The following is a 19,607-nucleotide window of genomic DNA, read 5'->3' as shown; positions in this document are numbered from 1 at the left end:
GTAGTTCAAGATATTCCTATTCTCGTGCAAATATTCTCAAACCGTGTCAGAATGTCAAGCAACTCAGATCTTTAAGGAATCAAAACTTTATTATTCAAATTTAAGAACTGAGCGGAATAGACGCGGATGAAAAAGCACTGATGAACGTTGTTCGCATTGTTGCAACATGGACAGTCAGGCATGGAAGTTGTGGAAACCATTTCTCCCCACCTCAATGCAAAGGTACACGTTGCACTGTGCACATCTATGACGGGTTTTCATGCTGCACCCAGCATTGCGGCATCTTTGTCCGCTTTCGAGATCATCCTTCAGCGGTAGGTGAAGGGCTCCTTGCTTTCCGAATGTTTGTGAGGGTACAGCATTTGGTCGCTGTTTTGGTGGCATGTCCATGTCTTCCTCTTCTGAGTGAGTTTGCGGCATGTTCTCACATATCAGTGCCTCCGATACACACATCTTGAAATCGAGGTAGTCCATGATGTTCTTTCTCGGCAGCCCCATTGCGACCTTATCTGCCCTGTACTGAAGCCAACCATTCACACAAGCCAAGTCTGACATGTGCAGGATTGTACGGAGTGTCCACCGGTTTGTTCGGCTCCTTTGAGTGTATAGAGCCAGCATTCGGTCTGCCAGGTCTACTCCACCCATTTTATCATTGTAGTGTTTTATGACAACTGGGCGTGAAACCTCCAGGTATTTCTTCTCTTTCTTGCACCATCTTTTGCAGATGTCCTCCGGCTCTACTCCAAACGCAGTGGAAAGCATGACAATTGGCTTTTTGTCAAGCCATTTCGTGCAGGCAATCTTCTTATCGGATCTCAATAGCTCTTCCGATGTGCCCCTTGGTTGCTTCACAAAACTTTGTCATTCTTCAGGTGCGCTTCTTTTGGAATTCGGTTCTTCATAAGCGTTCCAGTAGCAACGATCTCTTTCTTCAATAGTTCATCCATCAAAGAGCTGGATGAAAACCAGCGGTCGAAGTACAGTGTCGAACACGGTGGAACAGTTTCCACAAGCGTCAACACTGAGTTCCCGGACACACCAAGGCTGAAGTCGGGAAAGGTGTCTATTCCCTTGTAGATCTTGAAATCGTAGATGACTGCGTCCTTTCCCGCTAGAACGAAGTTTTTGAGTCCCACTGGGTGCGGTTTATTTGGGACATACTGCTTTACAGGGCAACGGCCAGAAAATGGGATAATCTGCTTGTCCACGCAAAAGCAATTTGGTCTCTCGAGGGACAAGCAACCCTCCCTTACCATCTCAACAAATGGTGCAACCTTCCAGAGCCTTTCAGATTTCTTGTCACTTTCAGTGACATCCCCCTCAGTTCGGCAGCACAGGTTGGATCTGATTAAAAAAAGCGATCTCTTGGCATAGTGTCGGCAATGGCACTCACAGCCATTCCTCTTTTCCAGAAAAACCGAATTCTTGGATATCCAATTACTCCCATGAGCACTGAACATCCCAGAAATTGTTTCACTTCCTGGCCACTGATTTTTGCTGCAATTCCCCGCTCTTTGTGAATCCGATGGTTGGTTTTCTGTGCCATTTCATCCAGCATCTCTTCTTTCACATATTGCTTGTAGTAGTCTAGCGGTGAGAAGTCACACCTCTCTTCGGAAAAAACACAGCCAGTTTCTAAATCTGGCACATCATTCTCTGGAGCTGAACTAGCTGTTTTCCACAAAACACGGCGCTGTGAAGTTTGAGGAGTTGGCTCTTCGCTGTCACTGTCCGATGAGGCATCGGTGTACACCTCAGTATCACAATCGTATGCTTCATTATCCTCTTCTTGACTTTCTGAGTCAGAAATATCGGAGTTATCACGATCACAAATTGATCTCAAAATCTCCTCGGCCTTGCTAATGGATAGGCCTGAAAGAAACAGAATAGTTTCAATTTCTATTCTACATAAGTTGAAAAAAAAAAAAAAGCATTTCTTCGCGCGTAACACGTAAAAGGATCGGCAGGGCTGGGACCCAGTGTCCCTGTGCAGGGACATTTCATTTATTGAACAGAGGGGACCATAAAACTGGAATTTTTTACATTAAATAGCACTGAAGTTTTCCCTAAACGTTCGCGATTATACACATGTTGAATACAAGTCCAATCACAAGAGTTTTCAACAAATAAATGCGCCTTACCTCTTCGTCGCGTGTAAAACGTGCTCGTGCTGGTCACCGCCATGTTTTCTTCTCGACGGAGCGAGGTATCTCGCTGCGCTCTCATGAGAGGGACACCGGTTCTATGTCCTGTACAAGCTGGTTTTAACGTCAGGATCTGAGAACCAATGTCCCTGTAGAGGGACAAGGAGTCTGAAGAGGTCCTAAACATGTATGTGCTCTTTCTGGTTCTCTTGGGAACCGCATTAATCCTTTATAGGGCACAAGCACACCACGAAAGCAGTATTGTTTTTCAAGGAACGTCGTGTTTATTCAACTCAAAAAAAGAAGTTTGAAGCGACTTGCAAGATTCTACTGGGTTGTAGTAAAGCACAGAAGTTGGGACAGCATATGTCCCACCGTATGGATAGAAGTATGAAGTAGGGTGGGACAATGCATGTCCCACTGAGAATGAGATGCTGTCATTTGGTGAAAGGTATGCTGCATGCAACAGTTGCTCATTTGCCAGAATGGAGAGGTGACAAACACTGGTGTCACTACATATCTAGAACGTGAGTCGAAAAACCAGAGAAGTGTACATCTCGAGAAACAATTTTTAGTATAACCATAAACAACGATGAAAACAAAAAGAAAGAGGTTACAGGGCACAAATCAGCATGCTCACAACAGGTAACACCACACGCAGGTGGATTTAAGGATCGCGACAATATGGTCCTAATTGGTCTTTAGAGTCCTTCACGAAAAAAACGAATCGATGAGTATGCAAATGTTCAAATCGGTACTTAGCGGCGATTCAGATGAGGGGTGTCGCTCGAGTTGTCTTCGCTGGGGCCTCCGGGGCGTAGCCGATGGGGCGTCTCGACGATCCGGATCGCGGCCGAGATGCGTCGGCCTAGGAGGGCAGCCTCGATGCGTCTTTCCCGCTCCAAGTCCAAAGCTCGTCTCCCTCTCCCTGCCCCCGAGGCAGCCGCACAGAGCCGGCGTTGTCGCATGCATACCGTTCTCCTCTCCCGCCGGGAGCATTGCGCCCATGTATCTTCCCGGCCGTAGGATCCGTGAGTTGGCGTGACCTTGAGGTTCCCGAAACCACGCGGCTACGACGTCTGGTCTTCTGTCTAAACGATTATTGCTTCCGCGCAGACACGCGCACCTTACGCCGTCTGCTTCGCCTTTTGCGGGCGGGTTGTTTCTTCGTTTCCGTTCTTGTTAATTCTTTGCTTTTCTTCCTGAGGCGGCGTCTGCACTCACACGTGACAAGTACCCCCACACTTAAGAGTTTTCCCGCACGGAAAACTACTCACTGGCGTAATAAACACACACACGCACAGGCAAACGTCACAACAAACGGCACTGTTCACATAGTACAAACCATCAATAGCAAAGCTCGAACACACGTGTATACTTCCTTTCTGCTGCTATATGGACATGCTCCACACGCTGACAAATATAGCCTTAGTTCAGCCTACTTAGGAAGTCCGCTCCTACGTTTTCTCTCCCTTTTATATACTCGATGTGGAAGTCGTACTCCTGGAGAGTCAGACTCCACCTCATCAGCCTTCCGTTTGACCATTTAGTTTTTGTCAAACACTGTAGGGGCTGGTGATCCGTCTGTACTTTGAAATGTGTTCCGTACAAGTACAAGTGAAACTTCTTTACTGCCCACACCAGTGCTAAACATTCCTTTTCTACCGTCGAGTAGTTCTTTTCGCACTGGCTAAGCTTCTTGCTCGCATACGCCACAGGGTGAAGGATGCCGTCTTCCTCCTGCATCAGTACTGCGCCCAAAGCTGTGTCTGATGCGTCTGTGCGCAAAACAAATTCCTTGTCTACATTAGCGGCTAGCAAGACGGGTGGTTGCGCCAAGCATTCTTTCAGTTGACTGAACGCTTCTTGGTGTCGGTCAGTCCAGTGCACCGCATTTGGCGCCCCTTTCTTTGTCATCTCTACGAGTGGGAAAGCTTTGTCGGCGTACTGTGGGATGAATTCCCTGTAATATCCAGTTAATCCTAAAAACGACTGCACCTGTTTCTTGGTGTTTGGTCTGGTGCCTCCTGTATTTTTTCCAGGATATCTGGCTTCGTCGCTATCCTGCCCATTCGTATCTTGTGCCCGAGAAAAGACACTGATTCGAACCCGACCTCGCACTTTGTGGGCTTCACCGTCAGGTTTGCCTGACGGAGTCTCTCGAACAGGGCTTCGAGCGCATTCAGATGTTCTTGCCAAGTATCTGTGGCGACCAGAAGGACATCTATATAGTGGTGTACATTTGGAAGACCGCCGAAAACCTTTTTCATTAGCTTAGTGAACGTGGCTGCGGCAGTCTTTAAGCCAAACGGCATGAATTGAAACTGGAACAGGCCGTTAGCGCATGAGAAAGCTGTTTTTTCTTTGGAACCTTCCTCCAGGTATTTGCCAATAACCTTTCGCGAGGTCGAACTTCGAGAAAAATTTCTTCTGCGCGACGCTCGCAAACACCACATCGATTCTCAGAATCGGCTCGCTGTTAGGGATTAACATGCTATTGAGCCGCCTGAAGTCAACACAAAGTCGATTGGAGCCATCTGTCTTCTTGACGACTACGAGGGGTGAGTTATAGGCAGACTCCGTGCGTTCAATTATGCCAAGTTCCAGCATATCTTCTACTTCTCTCTCGACTGTCTTGTGTGCAACCAGTGGCAAAGGATACTGCCTGATGTGTATGGGCTGCTCAGTGGTCAGTCGCAGCTAGCACTCAAGAAGCTTCGTCTTCCCGGGCAGGTCTGAGAAAATGGTGTCGTATCGCTCCAGCAGACACTTGACTTGCGCTATCTTTTCTGCGTCCAGAGTCGGGTTAAGCGCCGCGTCCCTTGGTCCCGATGTCTTTCTTGTGTCGAAAGTAGGCACTTCCCCCGCGTCTGGTTCAACATTGATGACCATGCAGGCGATTGTATGGTCAAGATCAGGGCGCCTCTCTTCATAACCTTTCAGCATATTTATGTGGAATACTTTTTTGTTTCCTTTCACGAGCAGCTCGTAGTCTACTTCATTCTTCTTTGCTGTTACTGGAAATGGGCCCTTCCACTGCATTGTGAGCTTGTTCTTTTCACTTGGCAGCAAGATCAAGGCTTTGCCCCCTGGCTTGAGCTGTCGATTCACCGACTTTCGATCATAAAATTTCTTATACTTCTCCTTTGCAGCTTCCAGGTTGCGGTGTGCGATCTTGCAGGTTTCTTCCAACCTCTCTCTCAGCTCCAGTACATAGGTATACGTGGTCTTCTGTTCCGTTCCCAATTCTTTATTGGACTAGAACTCTCGGAGAATGGTTAGTGGTCCTCTGACGGCTCTGCCGTATAGCATTTCAAACGGCGAGAACCCCAAACTTGACTGAGGGACCTCGCGATATGCAAATAGCAGTGCCGGAAGGTATCGATCCCAGTCGGCCGGTCTTTCTTGGCACATTTTCCTCATCATGTGCTTGATTGTCCCGTTGAAGCGCTCCACCAGGCCGGTGCACATCGGGTGATGGGTTGTCAGCAGTTGCTTCATTGACATGAGTCTGCTCACTTCCTTCATCAAGTCCGATGTGAAATTGGATCCCCGGTCTGTAAGCATCTCTTTCGGCACACCATATCGCGAAAACATCTCGAGTAGCGCTTCGGCCACCTCGACTGTATCGATAGTTTTCAAGGCGATAGCATCCGGGTACCTAGTCGCTATGTCGACCAGGGTGATGACGTACTGATTTCCTCTTCTTGAGGAAGGTGTCATAGGCCCAATGATGTCGACTGCCACCCTCTGGAATGGCATTTCAATGGTCGGCATAGTTGCAAGTGGTGCTTTCCCAACTCTTCCTTTCGGTATCATTCTTTGGCATATGTCACAAGATCTGACATACCGCTTCATGTCACTCTGCAGGCCAGGCCAGTAGAATTCTTCGGCTATTCTGTTCACTGTGTTCTTGGCACCTTGGTGTCCAGCCATAATCGAATCGTAACCCAGACACATGACGGATGGTCTCAATTCTTTTGGTGTCACTAGTTGTAGGGCTTCCCTTCCTGAGTTGAAAGTACATTTTCGGTACAACAGCCCATCTTGGATGAGAAACTGAAATGTCGTCCGGTTCTTTTTAGAATTTCGCCAACCTTCTTGAAACAGTCCGCCAGTGACGCGTCGTTGCTTTGCTCCTGCGCTGCCTTCTCGGGAGTCACCTTCAGTAGTTCCGCCGCAGGAACCTTGAGTTTGGGAGTCTTCCCTTGTGCTGCTTTTGCTGCTCTAGTCTGTACGGCCGACGACACTGTGGGTGTTGCGACTTTTCCTTCAGCCGGCTCTAGGTTTCCTCTGCACTCTCTTGAAATCACGTTGGAGGGAGTCTTCACAACGGTTTCCTCTTCATCTTTTTCATCCTGATCCGGGAAATGTTTCCCACTGAGGGTCCAGTCGGCATCGAGATCGTCAACTTTTCTTACGCCCGCGATGTTTCCTAGCACCAAGTCATATAGGGGTGCATCTAGGCATTTCGCCAAGACCGGTCCCGAATAGTACGGTGTAGAAATGCAAATCATTGCCTCGGGAAGGTAGCGAACCGTGCTGTCAACCAGTAGCACCGCCGCAAGTTGACCGGTAAGCTCCTCATCTTCAACAAGGCTCCTTCTTACTAGGACAGTGTTTGTGCCACTGTCTCTCAACACGCTCACGCGCTGTCCGCGAATTTCACCTTTAACTACAGGCATCGACTCGCTGACGGTTGCGTGCCTTGCCGTTTCACCTTCCGATCTCTCACCCTCTGCCATCTTTTCGACTCCCTCTGCGGTCAAGTCAGTTTGTCGGGGATGTACGATACACGCGGCTTTCTCTTGCGTCCGATATCTGCAGTCTTCTGTACGGTGGCCCCTCTTGTTGCAGTTTTGGCAGAATGTCTGCGTCTGCCCTCTATTTCCTCCAAGCCTACAGTCCGAGGTGCGGTGTCCAACACAATTGCACAAGAAACACCTCGGGGGTTGCCTAAATGTGCCACTTTGCACTCCTCGATTTACCGCGTCGACATCGGAAGCTCTCCTGTTGTCTTCCTTGACCTTTCCTAGGTTTCTATGGCCTTGGGCTTCCATGAACTGGTCAGCATATTCTGTGAATTCCTCTACTGTCTTCAACTTCCACTCTTTCAGAAATATGGCCAACTTCGGGTGGCAGCAGGCCAAAAACTGTTCTGCCAGCATTAGATCTCTCACCCCTTGGTAGGTTTTTTCAACCTCTGCCATTTCCAGCCATCGCTCAAAGTAGTTTGACAATCGCGATGCGAACTGCTTTGTTGTTTCCGCATCATTTGGTTTACTGCTTCGAAACCTCTCTCGAAAACCTTCCGCGGTTAAACGGAACCTCTGCAGAAGTGTTTTCTTTACTTTGTCATAGTCCGTCGACTCTGACGCGGGCATCCTCCCAAAGACTGCTAATGCCTCGCCCACCAGACAACGGCTCAGGGCTTGTTGCCCATTCGCTCTTATTCCATCCTTGGCCTGTTGCGATTCTCTCAGAACGGTGCAAATACGCATCCAAATCGTCCCGCTTATCATCAAAAGGAGCCATCAGCTTCCTTGGACAGACCGCTGTTGGGCGTGGGGCCCCAACACCTGACGAGAGTCCTGTTGCCTCTGGCACGGCTCCAACGTTAGTGTTCGCAAGGCGTAACCCGAGTTCAAGCACTTCTTTCTCCTGTGCCATTCTCTTTTCTTCTACCTCAGCCATCCGCTTAGCTCTCTCTTCTGTTTCGAGCGCCTGCTTTTGCGCCAACTCTTTTTCCTCTCTGTGTCTCGTTTTCTCTTCCTCATAAAGAGCCATTGTTTCCTCTTTCGTGAACTCGAGCTTTTCGGCTCTAAGCATAAGCTTTTGGAGGCCCATCTCTCTGGTTTTAGCACGAACACAAGCGTGTTGACTTTAACATTCAGACAAAATGACTAAAGAGAATCCTGGCAGGCTCGCCATAAATTTGTCACTACATATCAGTCGATATTGTCGACCATAAACCCTGACTGCTCATTGGAGGGTCAAATTTTAAAGTTAAAGCTCAGCTACTTTGGTCATCTGATGAGAAGAGAGGAGTCGCTGGAGAAAGATTTGATGTTGGGAAAGGTTGAGGGTCGCCGGAGAAGGGGTAGGCAGCGAACGCGTTGGTTAGATGGCATCCTCGAGGCACTGCAGATGAAGTTATGTGATGTTAGGAAGATAGTGAGAGACCGGAAAGCGTGGCGTGACATGGTCCATAGGGTCACGAAGAGTCGGACACGACTGAATGACTAAACTGAACTGAACTGATCTAGAACGTGAGTCGAAAAACCAGAGAGGTGTACATCTCGAGAAATAACGTTTAGTATAACCATAAACAATGATAAAAACAAAAAGAAAGAGGTTACAGGGCACAAATCAGCATGCACACATCAGGCAACACCACACGCAGGTGGATTTAAGGATCGCGACAATATGGTCCTAATTGGTCTTTAGAGTCCTTCACGAAAAAAACGAATCGATGAGTATGCAAATGTTCAAATCGGTACTTAGCGGCGATTCAGATGAGGGGTGTCGCTCGAGTTGTCTTCGCTGGGGCCTCCGGGGCGTAGCCGAAGGGGCGTCTCGACGATCCGGATCGCGGCCGAGATGCGTCGGCCTAGGAGGGCAGCCTCGATGCGTCTTTCCCGCTCCAGGTCCAAAGCTCGTCTCCCTCTCCCTGCCCCCGAGGCAGCCGCACGGAGCCGGCGTCGTCGCATGCATACCGTTCTCCTCTCCCGCCGGGAGCATTGCGCCCATGTATCTTCCCAGCCGTGGGATCCGTGAGTTGGCGTGACCTTGAGGTTCCCGAAACCACGCGGCTACGACGTCTGGTCTTCTGTCTAAACGATTATTGCTTCCGCGCAGACACGCGCACTTTATGCCGTCTGCCTCGCTCCGTCCCCGTGGCATACGTGTGCTTCGCCTTTTGCGGGCCGGTTGTTTCTTCGTTTCCGTTCTTGTTAATTCTTTGCTTTTCTTCCTGAGGCGGCGTCTTGCACTCACACGTGACAACTGGACACATAATGCCACATTGCAAGCTGCAGAGAGGAACTCTGTGCACACTTCGGAGCACTTGGTGGAGCACCAGTGTCACCTCCTCCTTGTTCCAGATGCTTTTGGGAAGTGATTCTTTCCTTGAAATCTGGACTCCACTTATCAAGGTGCCACTGTTTCGACCGCTTTTGCGCTGGAAGTCTCTCGTGATTTACTTCCAGCACGAAAGGTTTGCCGTTTTATTATGTTTTGTTCATCTTCAACAACGGCTGTGTACTGTATGAAATCATTTACAATGGCAGCGTCAAGGAGGAAATAAAATGTCTTGTGCCAGCCCTTTTTTTGATCTTCGACCTACCGGGTAGGCATTCCGCTTTTGATTGAAGCTGTCAACACTGCCCATCCAACGATTGTAGTCTTTCAATGCTTTGAGGCAGATGAGTTTAATGTTTTTGCCACAAGGTAGCTTTTTTCTTGGGGGTCGTGAGTGTCCCTTGGTCCCTTCGAACTGCAGATGGACTCATGGATGAGATTGATGTACACTTTACCTTCAGGCAGCCGGTCCTTTCTGTTAGGCCTGAAAGTGCCACAAGAAAATTCTGCTTGCTCTCTCAGACGCAGAGTAGCATTGAGGAGGAAAAAAACTTGTCGAAGAATACCTGCAAACTTTCTTCGACAACAGCCTCGACCAGGGAAAGGACGAAGTCCTAGGTCACCTCGATGATTTTCTGTGCATCCTGTGTACAGATAAATTTGCACAAGTGGCCCATTTCACTATCGGCAAGGCTCCGCATTTTGTAGCCATGCTTGATCTTCAGCTTCATTGGCATATACTGCTTCATTGATGATCTGCCTTTGAAAAGAATTATAGACTCAACCGCAAGATACGAGGAGGGCTTGCACTCTTCCTGGAAAGTTCTGTTCAGCATATTCATGAGAGGCCTCGCCTTGTAGCATTGGTCATAGCTTGGCGTGGTCCTTGAGGGAAGCTTCGAGTTGTCATTCAAATGCAAACAGTTTATTATTTGCTGAAACCGCCTAAATGGCATGAAGCTGGAGATATCTGCAGCATTGAAAGCTATCAGAACTCCAGTATAAACTTGTGACAAAGTATGAATGCTCATCAGAATGACCATGCCTATGTATGTTTTCAGTTCGTTCACTGTTATTGGCTCTCAACCTCTCTTCCCTTGTTGACTTGTAAAACGATTCGTCTCTTCAATTATCATCTGCCACACTTCATTAAAATACAAAGTGAATGCATCACATGCTTTGCTTTGCGGATTGAAGTTTACAGAAAACATTGGGGCTCACTGATAGCATCAGGAACGTTGGCTGGCAATCCTGCAATCCAGCCTATTGATTGAGGTTCTTCATTTTTAGCCGATGCAGGAACAATATTCTTGTCTTTATAAAGCGCTTTCTTCCGTTGTTTTTTTCTTTTCTCGACATATTTTATGGATTTTAGGCGCTGGCTTGTCAATGCTGTCACTTTCTGAGGTTTTGATGGGCACAAGGGCTGATGAGGAGGGCACATTGAGGGATTTGTGAAAAAAATCACTACCATAGTCCGGGAGGCTGAAGAATAGTTAGAAAGAATAGTTAGGAAAAATAGAATAGAAAGCCTCTTCAGCAGTAAGGTTTTACTTACCTAAAAAAATCGATAGGGTTTTTTCAAGCCAATATAGGTACTACGAAGTAAACATGAATCAAACAATAACACGTGCAATATCAGATTTTCATGTATATTTCATGCTTTGCTGCATGCAAACAAAAACGCTTCTAATGACAATGTATACAAGGTGTGTTGAAAGAATCATACGGAAGTTCGAAAAGCACCCAGAAAGATCCTCCACACCTCGAAAAAAGTGGCAAGTTTGAGCGCTTGTTGGACTGCCTATGCCACCTTGTGTAGCAAGTAAAGTATAAACTAGGATATAGTTGATTGATCCATTCATAGATGGCACAAATAGTACTTGACATTCCAGTTGACTTGAGATTTGCGTGACCGTTTGTCTAAAATGAAGCAGGTGGGACATGGGTGTCCCTGTGAGGTATAAAGGGTTAACTATGTCACAATGTTACCAGGGACATGTCAGAAGTTTAATAAATATACGAAATGGTTTGGTTTATGTGGAAATGTTTTATTCAGTTAGCTTGTGTATAAGCTCAAATGCACCGTGGGATTATCAGAAGCAGCTACACGCATATAAGCATGGCCTCTTTTGATCTAGGAGCAGATTCCCAAACCTTCACATTTTGGAAGGTACCTGAAATCTGGCTAGACTGCAGATGAATGCGCATCTGATAGAGCCTGCTTATTGATAAGCACATTTTATATGTATTTTTCAGTTGGTATTGCAGTTCTTTCTAATGGCTGCAATTTTTATTTTGGTAACCACAGTGCTTTCTTTATGATGGATGCTGTCACTGCGGTCAAAGTAGTGCATATTGCACTTTATTCTTGGGGTTTTACCTTTCACCAAATTCCGCTCTTTCTCCCACAGCAGCTAGTGCATGGCAGACAAGGTACTTCATTGCCATTCCCGTGTTGAATTCTTTTGGCTGGCCAGAACTAAAACAAAACGAGCCATCTCAGATTTCCCTATGGTCCTTCCAGGCTTTGAACTCTTTGACAAAAATGACTGAACTCATTAAAAATTGACTCCAGAGACAGGATCATTATACCAGGATAGCATATTTTTCTGCTTGATAAATGTCAGTGTACCTGAAACGATGCTGAGAATAGAGTTAGGCTGAGGTTGCCGTTTGGTGTATGTCACAATCCATTAGAACCCTATCATGCTAACTTGGCCACGAAATCCCTTGATTGTTGATAGTTTGGTAATGTCACAAGGTCATGTGACCTGGCAGAGGGCTCAATAATCGGCAGGTGTGTGATGTCACGAAACTGCGTTACCTTCTGCAACCAAACGGAATTCCGTGGCACATGGCGATGCCAGCTTTTATTGAATTAAAATGCGCTTGTTCACTCTTTGCCAGCAGGTGATAAATTAGTTTTCCAGCCACCTTAGCGTGCCAGTGAGATGGTGGTTGTTTTAACAAATTGCGACTAAAAATTGCGTTCAGTTCTCTGCTATCAAAAAAACGCCAAACATTATGTCAACCAGCTCTTGTGGATGCTGTGGATCGCCGTAGAAGCTCAGTATGCGCACAATGCTGAAGCTGAGCAGTCTGTGTAAGAAGAATAATAGGAAGGAGAGTGTTAGCTAACCATTGAGGCTCAGATAGAAGGTATGGCATCCCTCACATTCCTCCCCTCTAAAAAAAAGTCCCATTCTCTGACATTACTTTTCATAAGTTGCACCTTTGTATACGTCGCACACCCCTCCAAATAGCAATTTAAAAAAAAACATATAAGTCGCACCTGTGCATAAGAAGCACCTCCCTATTCGGCAAGCAATATAAAAAAAATGCTGAGGCTTAGCTAAGGTTAAGCCTAGTCAGATGCGAAGCATATTGGTGGCTAGGCTTGGAAATGCACGGTTTTTCCTTGGTTAAACTCGGAAATACACGGTTTTCCTTGGTTAAACTCGGCAATAGCATGACTCGTTCACCTCGAAAATATGGTAGTATAACTGTGTTACCGACACACAGCGAACACGGACTTAAGCGTTTGTTGCATAATATCTGTACAATCACCCTAAGCATATGCTCAAAGTATACCGCACAGACCACCGGGTCTTCATTCACCAAGACGGTTGCGTGGTAACTATTAATTTCCTCTTCGTTAATGTCGAAATCCGAGGGTGAAACCTTCAGACTTTTCAAGAGTTCCAGGAGTCGAGGCCAGTGCATTTCTGATGCAGAAAGAGTGAGAAACGCTGTCGGTTTACCCAACTGTCGTATCATGGCAAACAGCTCGGCCTTGCGGGTATGCCAATATTGTATGGTATTGGGTACACCCCTCATGAAACCCATATCTCTCTCAATCGGGCTCTTGACCTTTTCGGGATTCTCTACATCTTCTCTCGTCAACTTCTGTACTCCCTGGGTGTTCTTGAAGACGGCATTCAAGCTGTCACACACACGATGGCGTATCACTTTCATGGCCATGTAGAGTACATGCATCGGTAAGGCTCCCCTTCTATCACTGCGCTTAATCTCGGACGTCGCCATGGTCGTGATAGTTGGCTTTGCTTCTGGCTTAATGTATCTGGCGTGGCCGAGGTATATCTGCGGAAACGACAGTTCCTCCCCATGCGTATCGTAGAGAATGCTAATTGGCCTCTGACCTTCTCCGGGAGCCGTACGGTTGAGAACCTCGTCTTCGTCATACATCACAGTGTGTTGGTCCATTGGTAACGCGGCTGCGTCAGACATTGGGTCATCTCCACCGTCATCGCATTCCTCAAGATCCATCCTATTGTCTTGAATCGCATCAATCAAATTGTTGACCTTTTCAAGATCAATCTTAATGTTATAGTGCTGGTATAAGGGTGAATTTTGCAACACTTCTATCCACGGCAGTAACTGTTCGCGCGTAACCTCGTCGGCCAGATACACTCCCCGGTCGATGTGACGTCTCTTTACGTTCACCAGTATCTGCTGCTGGTCGTCCACATCTCTGGGTAACTGCTTCAACATCTGGTCAGTGTCCACCGGTACGTTCACGATCGGGCCCTTGATACCATACTGTCCGTTCTTCCAGTTCATTAACCTACGAATTTGCACAAACGGTATGCACGGCGATATGAGTCTCTCGGCAACCGGGTTCGAACGCGGCAGTCCCTCTGGCATCGGCGGGTACTTTTAACCGTTAGAAACACTATACAGTGGAATATTTTGCTCTCGGAGGCTACCCTTGCACGTGTTGCACACCACAGCACTGGCTAAAGTCTCTTCGTTCCAATCCGGATAAGCCAGAATTAGCGTAGGAAACATCACGGCAGTCACTGGGGTAAGTTTGTCTTTATGCCATAGCCGGTCACACACCGGACATGCATAGCCAAACGGATTGTTAACGAAACGTCTGGTAAACTCACGCGTTGCAGACTCGAATTCACCCACTCTTCTAGCATGTTCCACACGACGTTCTTCTACAACAGCCTCGCTGATTTGCAAACGGCTAGCCGCCTCTTCAGCACGTCGTTTCCTCCGCGTCTCCTTTTCCCTTTCTCGCCTTGGTCGTTCTTTGTCAAGTCGCTGCCGTCGCTCTTCAGAAGTTTCCCGGGCACGCCTAATTCGTTTCGTAGCATTCCAGCGTTCCGAACTGGTAGAAGTATTGTCAGACTCACTGGCCGCACTATTGGAAGCATTGCTGACAAGTTCCTCGCTTTGTTCTTCAGTTGTTGTAGAATGTTGCCGCCGAGTTGCATATTGAGCACGCCGCTTGGCTAGACATTCTTCACGCTCTTCATCGGTCTCTGTAGTACGCCGCAGCTTTCGCTTCTCATTCCAACGGGCAGCCCTGTCTTCAGGAGGCATCTCAACCCCGTGTGTGCCTAGCAGAAGCAGACACACCCCCCTTATATACCGCCGCTCCGGCATCACGTGTTCACTACAGCGCACCTAACGGTAGAAGTGGGAAGCGCATTGGTAGCGACGCCGTGCTCGACCGCGCGAGCCGGCTGCCCATCTCTCCTCTGCTCTGATGTCACGCATCACGTGGTACTCCTTGGTAGCGACGCCGCACTCGACCGGCGCGAGATGCAGCCCGGTCTCTCCTCTGTCGTGACGTCACGCATCACATGGTAGGTCAATGGTGGCGACACCGCCGCGCTCGAGGAGCTGAGGCTTAATTCTAGTAATATGCTTCGCATAAAACTTGTTGCGGATCAGGTGGTGAGAAAGTGCAACTAAAGAACACGCTTGCTGCAGCCTCAACGCCGCATGCATCCCCTGTTAGGCAGTGCTCACATGCTTGTACCTAAGTTCCTTCGGAAATCAAGACAGAGCTTTTCAAAAAGTTTAATTTCGACAGCATGAACAATGCGCACAACAGCAGCTTACATGACTGCGTTCAGGAAAAGCCATTGAAGACGTCTTCCGAGTCACTTGCAAATAATGCTGCTACTTCAGATGGGAGCTCCACGGCCATGTCACTCATCATCTTTGGACTCGCTGCTATCCACTTCGCTAACTTCATCACTCACGAACGGGACTAACCCAGCCTTTTTAAACCCTGCTACAATAGTTCTTGAAGAAATCGAGTTCCATGCCTCGCTCACCCATTTCGCTACTTCTCCAAAAGCTCCGTGTCTCGTGCGTCCAATTTTGGTAAATCTATGCTCTCCCTCAAACATCCAGGGCTCCCACAATCATCGCAAAATTGCTTTAAAACTTCGATTGACAGAAATGTCAAGCGGCTGAAGCATTTTCGTCATGCCGCCGGGTATGATGACTGCAATGCAGTTTTTTGTTTTTATCTTTTTCTTGATGAAATCTGTGATGAGCACCAGCTTTCCTTGCTTCGTGTGAAAAAAATTAATCGGGGCGACATGAAAAACTGGTCGAGCCAGGTACCCATCATTTCTTCGTCCATTCATCATTTGGGTTTGCCCGGATCGCCACACTGGGAGGAAAGGGGTCCTTGGGCAGCATCTTTCGCTTAAAAATAAGCATGGGTGGCTGCTTTGTTTCATCGGCGCAACAGGCGAGAACAACAGTGAAATATGACTTTTCATGCCCCGTGTTTCGCACTGTAACAGTTTTCTCCGCTTGGGAGGTGACTCTTCTCCCAAGCGGGATATTGAAAGTCAGCGGGACTTTATCCATGTTGATGATGTGGCTCCCGTTAAGATGTTTAGGATCAATTTCTTTTCTCACGAAAGCCTTGAAGTTGTCCAGTTGCTCCTGAAAATCATCGGGCAGCTTCTGGCACATTGTAGTGCGCGCTCTCATCACAAACATATGCCGCTGCATAAAGCGGAAACACCATGACAGACCTCATTTAAAGTCAGCAGCATTTGTCTCGGCTGCCAAGGTCTTCGCATTTAGCTGCAGTTGCACAGTTAACAGGCCCCTGCCTTCAGCTCGTTGTTCCAAGACCCACGTGCGCAGGCGATTTTTCACCTCTGGCCAGCGTGCTTGCTTGCCACGGTTTGCCTTCTTTGTTGCCTTCATTGTCTCGAGCAGACTGGTGGCTTTGAGCCAGTCCTGAACCAATTTCTCGCTGACCTTGAAATGCCTCCCTACAGCTCGATTTCCGTGCTCGCGTGCAAATTCAGCACGCAGCTTGAACTTTGCGTCATAACTTCGCCGACTTCGCTTCTCAGTAGGCGTCATGGTTAGAAGGGATGCGTGACATATCCGAGCAACCCTGCACACGCGAAACACATAGCAAAGCAAAAACCAAAGAAAGACGTGGCAGATGGAAATGACGCCAACGAAAGCGCTTCATTCAAAGTTGTTATTTATAGTGCAACATTTTCAAAATAACTAGATTTCAACACACCGCATTTTCAACGCATTTTCAACACACCGTGCCATAGAAAGACGATAGTTGAAAACTTTCATCAAGCCTTCTCTTTGAGTATGGACGCATCAAATAGGTTTGTAGTAGGAACGCTACGTCACCAAGCAAACAAGCAGGCCACCTATTCACTACGGAGGGAATTCCCAAAGTTCCCTGTTGAAGATTAGTCTTCAGGATGCTGTCTGAAAACGGAACCATCCGAAAGCTATCCTCGAGCACCAATGTCTACCATGATAAAGCGATAATTGGCATCTGCAATGCCTAGCAGCACAACGGAGTGTAACCTTTTATAATTGAAGTATTCAGAACCACTATTGCCAGGGCATTTGATGGTGAAGTGTTTGCCGTCTATACTTCCCACGGCATTTGGGAAATTGCACTGTACTTAATACTCTGCTCTTATTCCAAGCACAAGATTGCTGGTAGGGTCTCTTTTAAGATTCCCTGCAGAGTTAATGAATGCATTCGGTAGCTCATGGAGACGTCTGGTAATAAACCAAGATATGAAGAGCCCCTCATTTATTTTTTTGTGTTGACTGCACGTTTGAGCTGTTCAACTAGAGCTTCCTCTCCTACCTTCTTTATGAAGCGATAAATACAAAATGACTATACCCAAGCTGGTCACTTCAAATTCACCATGAAAGAAAAGTATTCAAAAAGTCCTTACAGGCAACTTTTAGGTGGTACATTGTAACAGGGCCAGTAACACATCAATTGTCCTCCATGTGTTTTCTTTGTGGTGACTCTGTGCGCATTTGAGCTGCTCAACTGGAGCTTCCTCTCCTCATGCCATCTGCAAAATTTACAAAAATTATTAGCCATGCTGATAGCACCTAGCCAGACTGGAGATAATTCCAATCTCTTAAATCTGCAATACTGTGTAGCGTTCGCCTGGCTTTGTGACGTCTTCATGGGTAGATATTATGGATTGGTATTTTTGTTCCTTGATTGGCACTCAGTTATGACGCGAAGTTCTTTGCCTGCGTGGTCTCATATTCAAGGACTTCAAGATGGTGATTAATAGGTCTAGGCGTCATCGGTGACAGCAGTGTTTGCAAGTGTTCTTTTTCAGTAGATCTTGAAGCCTTGTCTACTACATCTTAGAGGATTTAATTGCAAATTGCTTTGTCTGCTTGCAGTGTCGACAGTTCCACTACTTCTTTCAGTAAACATACATCTGGGTATTTCAGCAGGATGGTGCAACATGCACGTCTGACTACTGAGGATGGGTATTTGACCTGCTTTATGAAGCGATAAATATGAAATGACCTTGTCCAAGATGTTTAACTGTCACAGTATTGCTTGTCTATCTCACATTTGACATAAATTTGGTTATGACAATAAAACTGTTTGAAAGAAACTGGCTCTCCACACATGGAAGCAGTTTCACGAGGTCTGCCGAGAGCTTCCGCTTCTTGTTCGGCTTTCCCCATTCCTGAGGCTGATTTGTGCAGGACGGCTCCTCTTAACTGTTTATAAAGAAGCACAGCAGATGCTTGCATTGACCTGTCACTGGTTATTGTGAGCTTTTTCTTTTGTGGGCATGACAATGAAAGCTGGAACAAAGATATCTCGTCCTTTGTACAGACACATCTTTTTTCTAAAATATACACAATTTTGGCTGAATGCAATTTCAGAAAGTGCTAAAAAATTGCAAAGTTTGCTCACACAACAGAAAATAAACTATATGACGTGCATATGTGGTAATCGGCATTAAAGTAAATTTACCAGTCACATAATCAGTGATCAATCAAACTATAAAATATTTTTCTGCTAACCATAGCGATCAGCTCGTCGGCGATTTTCTTGTGCGTTTTCATTTACCTTTTGAATCTTGTATATCACTTTAAGGGAACATGTTCAGAAAGATTTTTTCCATTGTTATTCAAGTGAAGACAACAATACCCTGACAATCCTCAGCCATATATTAAAAAACTTTTTCCAACAGAACCACGTTAAAAACAAAAAGGTATTTACCTCAAATTTGTAAGTGATTGTCATTTACTTGTGACACACATTTCGCCGCTGTGCTATTGGTGTTTTCATCAATAATCTGCTTTACTGTGTGAACATCATCTATAAAAAAATTCTTCAAGTTTGCGTTCCGAAAGAATTTTTGACTGCCTGCTATTTGAATCCGCATCTTAACCTGTACATTTTTCTCGCCTGATGACTGTCAGCACACAACCGCAAAGGAAAAAGCACGCCACTGAGCAAAAATATTTCCGAGCAGGCCAGTATGTGTAGAACAAACTGTTTTTTTTTCACAAGCAGCCTTGCTTCTTTTGCAGCTATTCAGTAGGAGGGGGGACTGGCTTGCCCGGACGATTCTGTTGAGGCGTCGGAGAGGGCGCCTTTCAGTGTGATGCTGCAGTCCAATATAGAAGCTCTCACCTGTTCCACACATCTGTGGTTACTGAACAGAATCTTGAAGCATTCTTTCGTTGAGTAGATGAGTTTCTTTGTATTGCTGCATGGGGCCACTTGTTATCCAATGATCTTTCACTTGGTTGTAGTCGTCCACATGTTCTCCGTTGTGTTCAAACACATGAAGACGCCCCTGGTCTGAGCACTTTCTCGTGATATTGTTGAAGTCCTTGTTAAACATGTATTTGCAGGATGGTATTCTGAAATTAACGTGTTTTTCCAGGCACACTAGACTCCCCCCCAAAAAAATCCTACCTTCATCCCCATCATTAATATCTACCTGTGTATAATACTGTGGTTTCCACTCTGCTCATATGTTTCATTGCAGGTGGTGTCCTGTTCTGGAGATAGACTGGCACAGTTTCATGATAAATTCTGGAACATGATGATGTTTAATATATTCTTGGTAAAAGTACTGCAGCCAATCACGAAAAAACTTTTAAAAAGACAGAAATTGCTCCTGTTCGGCTCTTCATATCTTGCCCCCCTTTTAGATAAAACTGAATAGTTTATTTTGTGACTGTTCCATTTTGTTGTAGTCGCAACAGAAGTTAGTGCTTTACCCACATGTGGGAGATGGGAAGCCAAGATGAAAGCAAGTGCTCTCTCAA

At 46.6% G+C, this 19,607-nt stretch overlaps 1 protein-coding gene and 1 pseudogene across 1 annotated transcript in view; one reads left to right on the top strand and one right to left on the bottom strand.

The window, feature by feature from the left end:
• LOC146181587 (tRNA (cytidine(32)/guanosine(34)-2'-O)-methyltransferase-like) overlaps window positions 1-19,607 on the top strand; it is a 308,502-nt gene that overhangs the window by 84,815 nt on the left and 204,080 nt on the right. The gene's annotated exons all lie outside the window — the stretch shown is intronic.
• Window positions 12,218-14,614, bottom strand: LOC146181596 (uncharacterized; annotated as a pseudogene).

This window comes from Amblyomma maculatum, chromosome 8 (assembly GCF_055883805.1).
Source record: "Amblyomma maculatum isolate TAMU_Amacu chromosome 8, ASM5588380v1, whole genome shotgun sequence".
In the NCBI taxonomy this organism is placed as follows: domain Eukaryota; kingdom Metazoa; phylum Arthropoda; class Arachnida; order Ixodida; family Ixodidae; genus Amblyomma; species Amblyomma maculatum.
The sequence above is the reverse complement of the archived record's forward strand: the minus strand, read 5'-3'. Positions and strand labels throughout refer to the sequence as shown.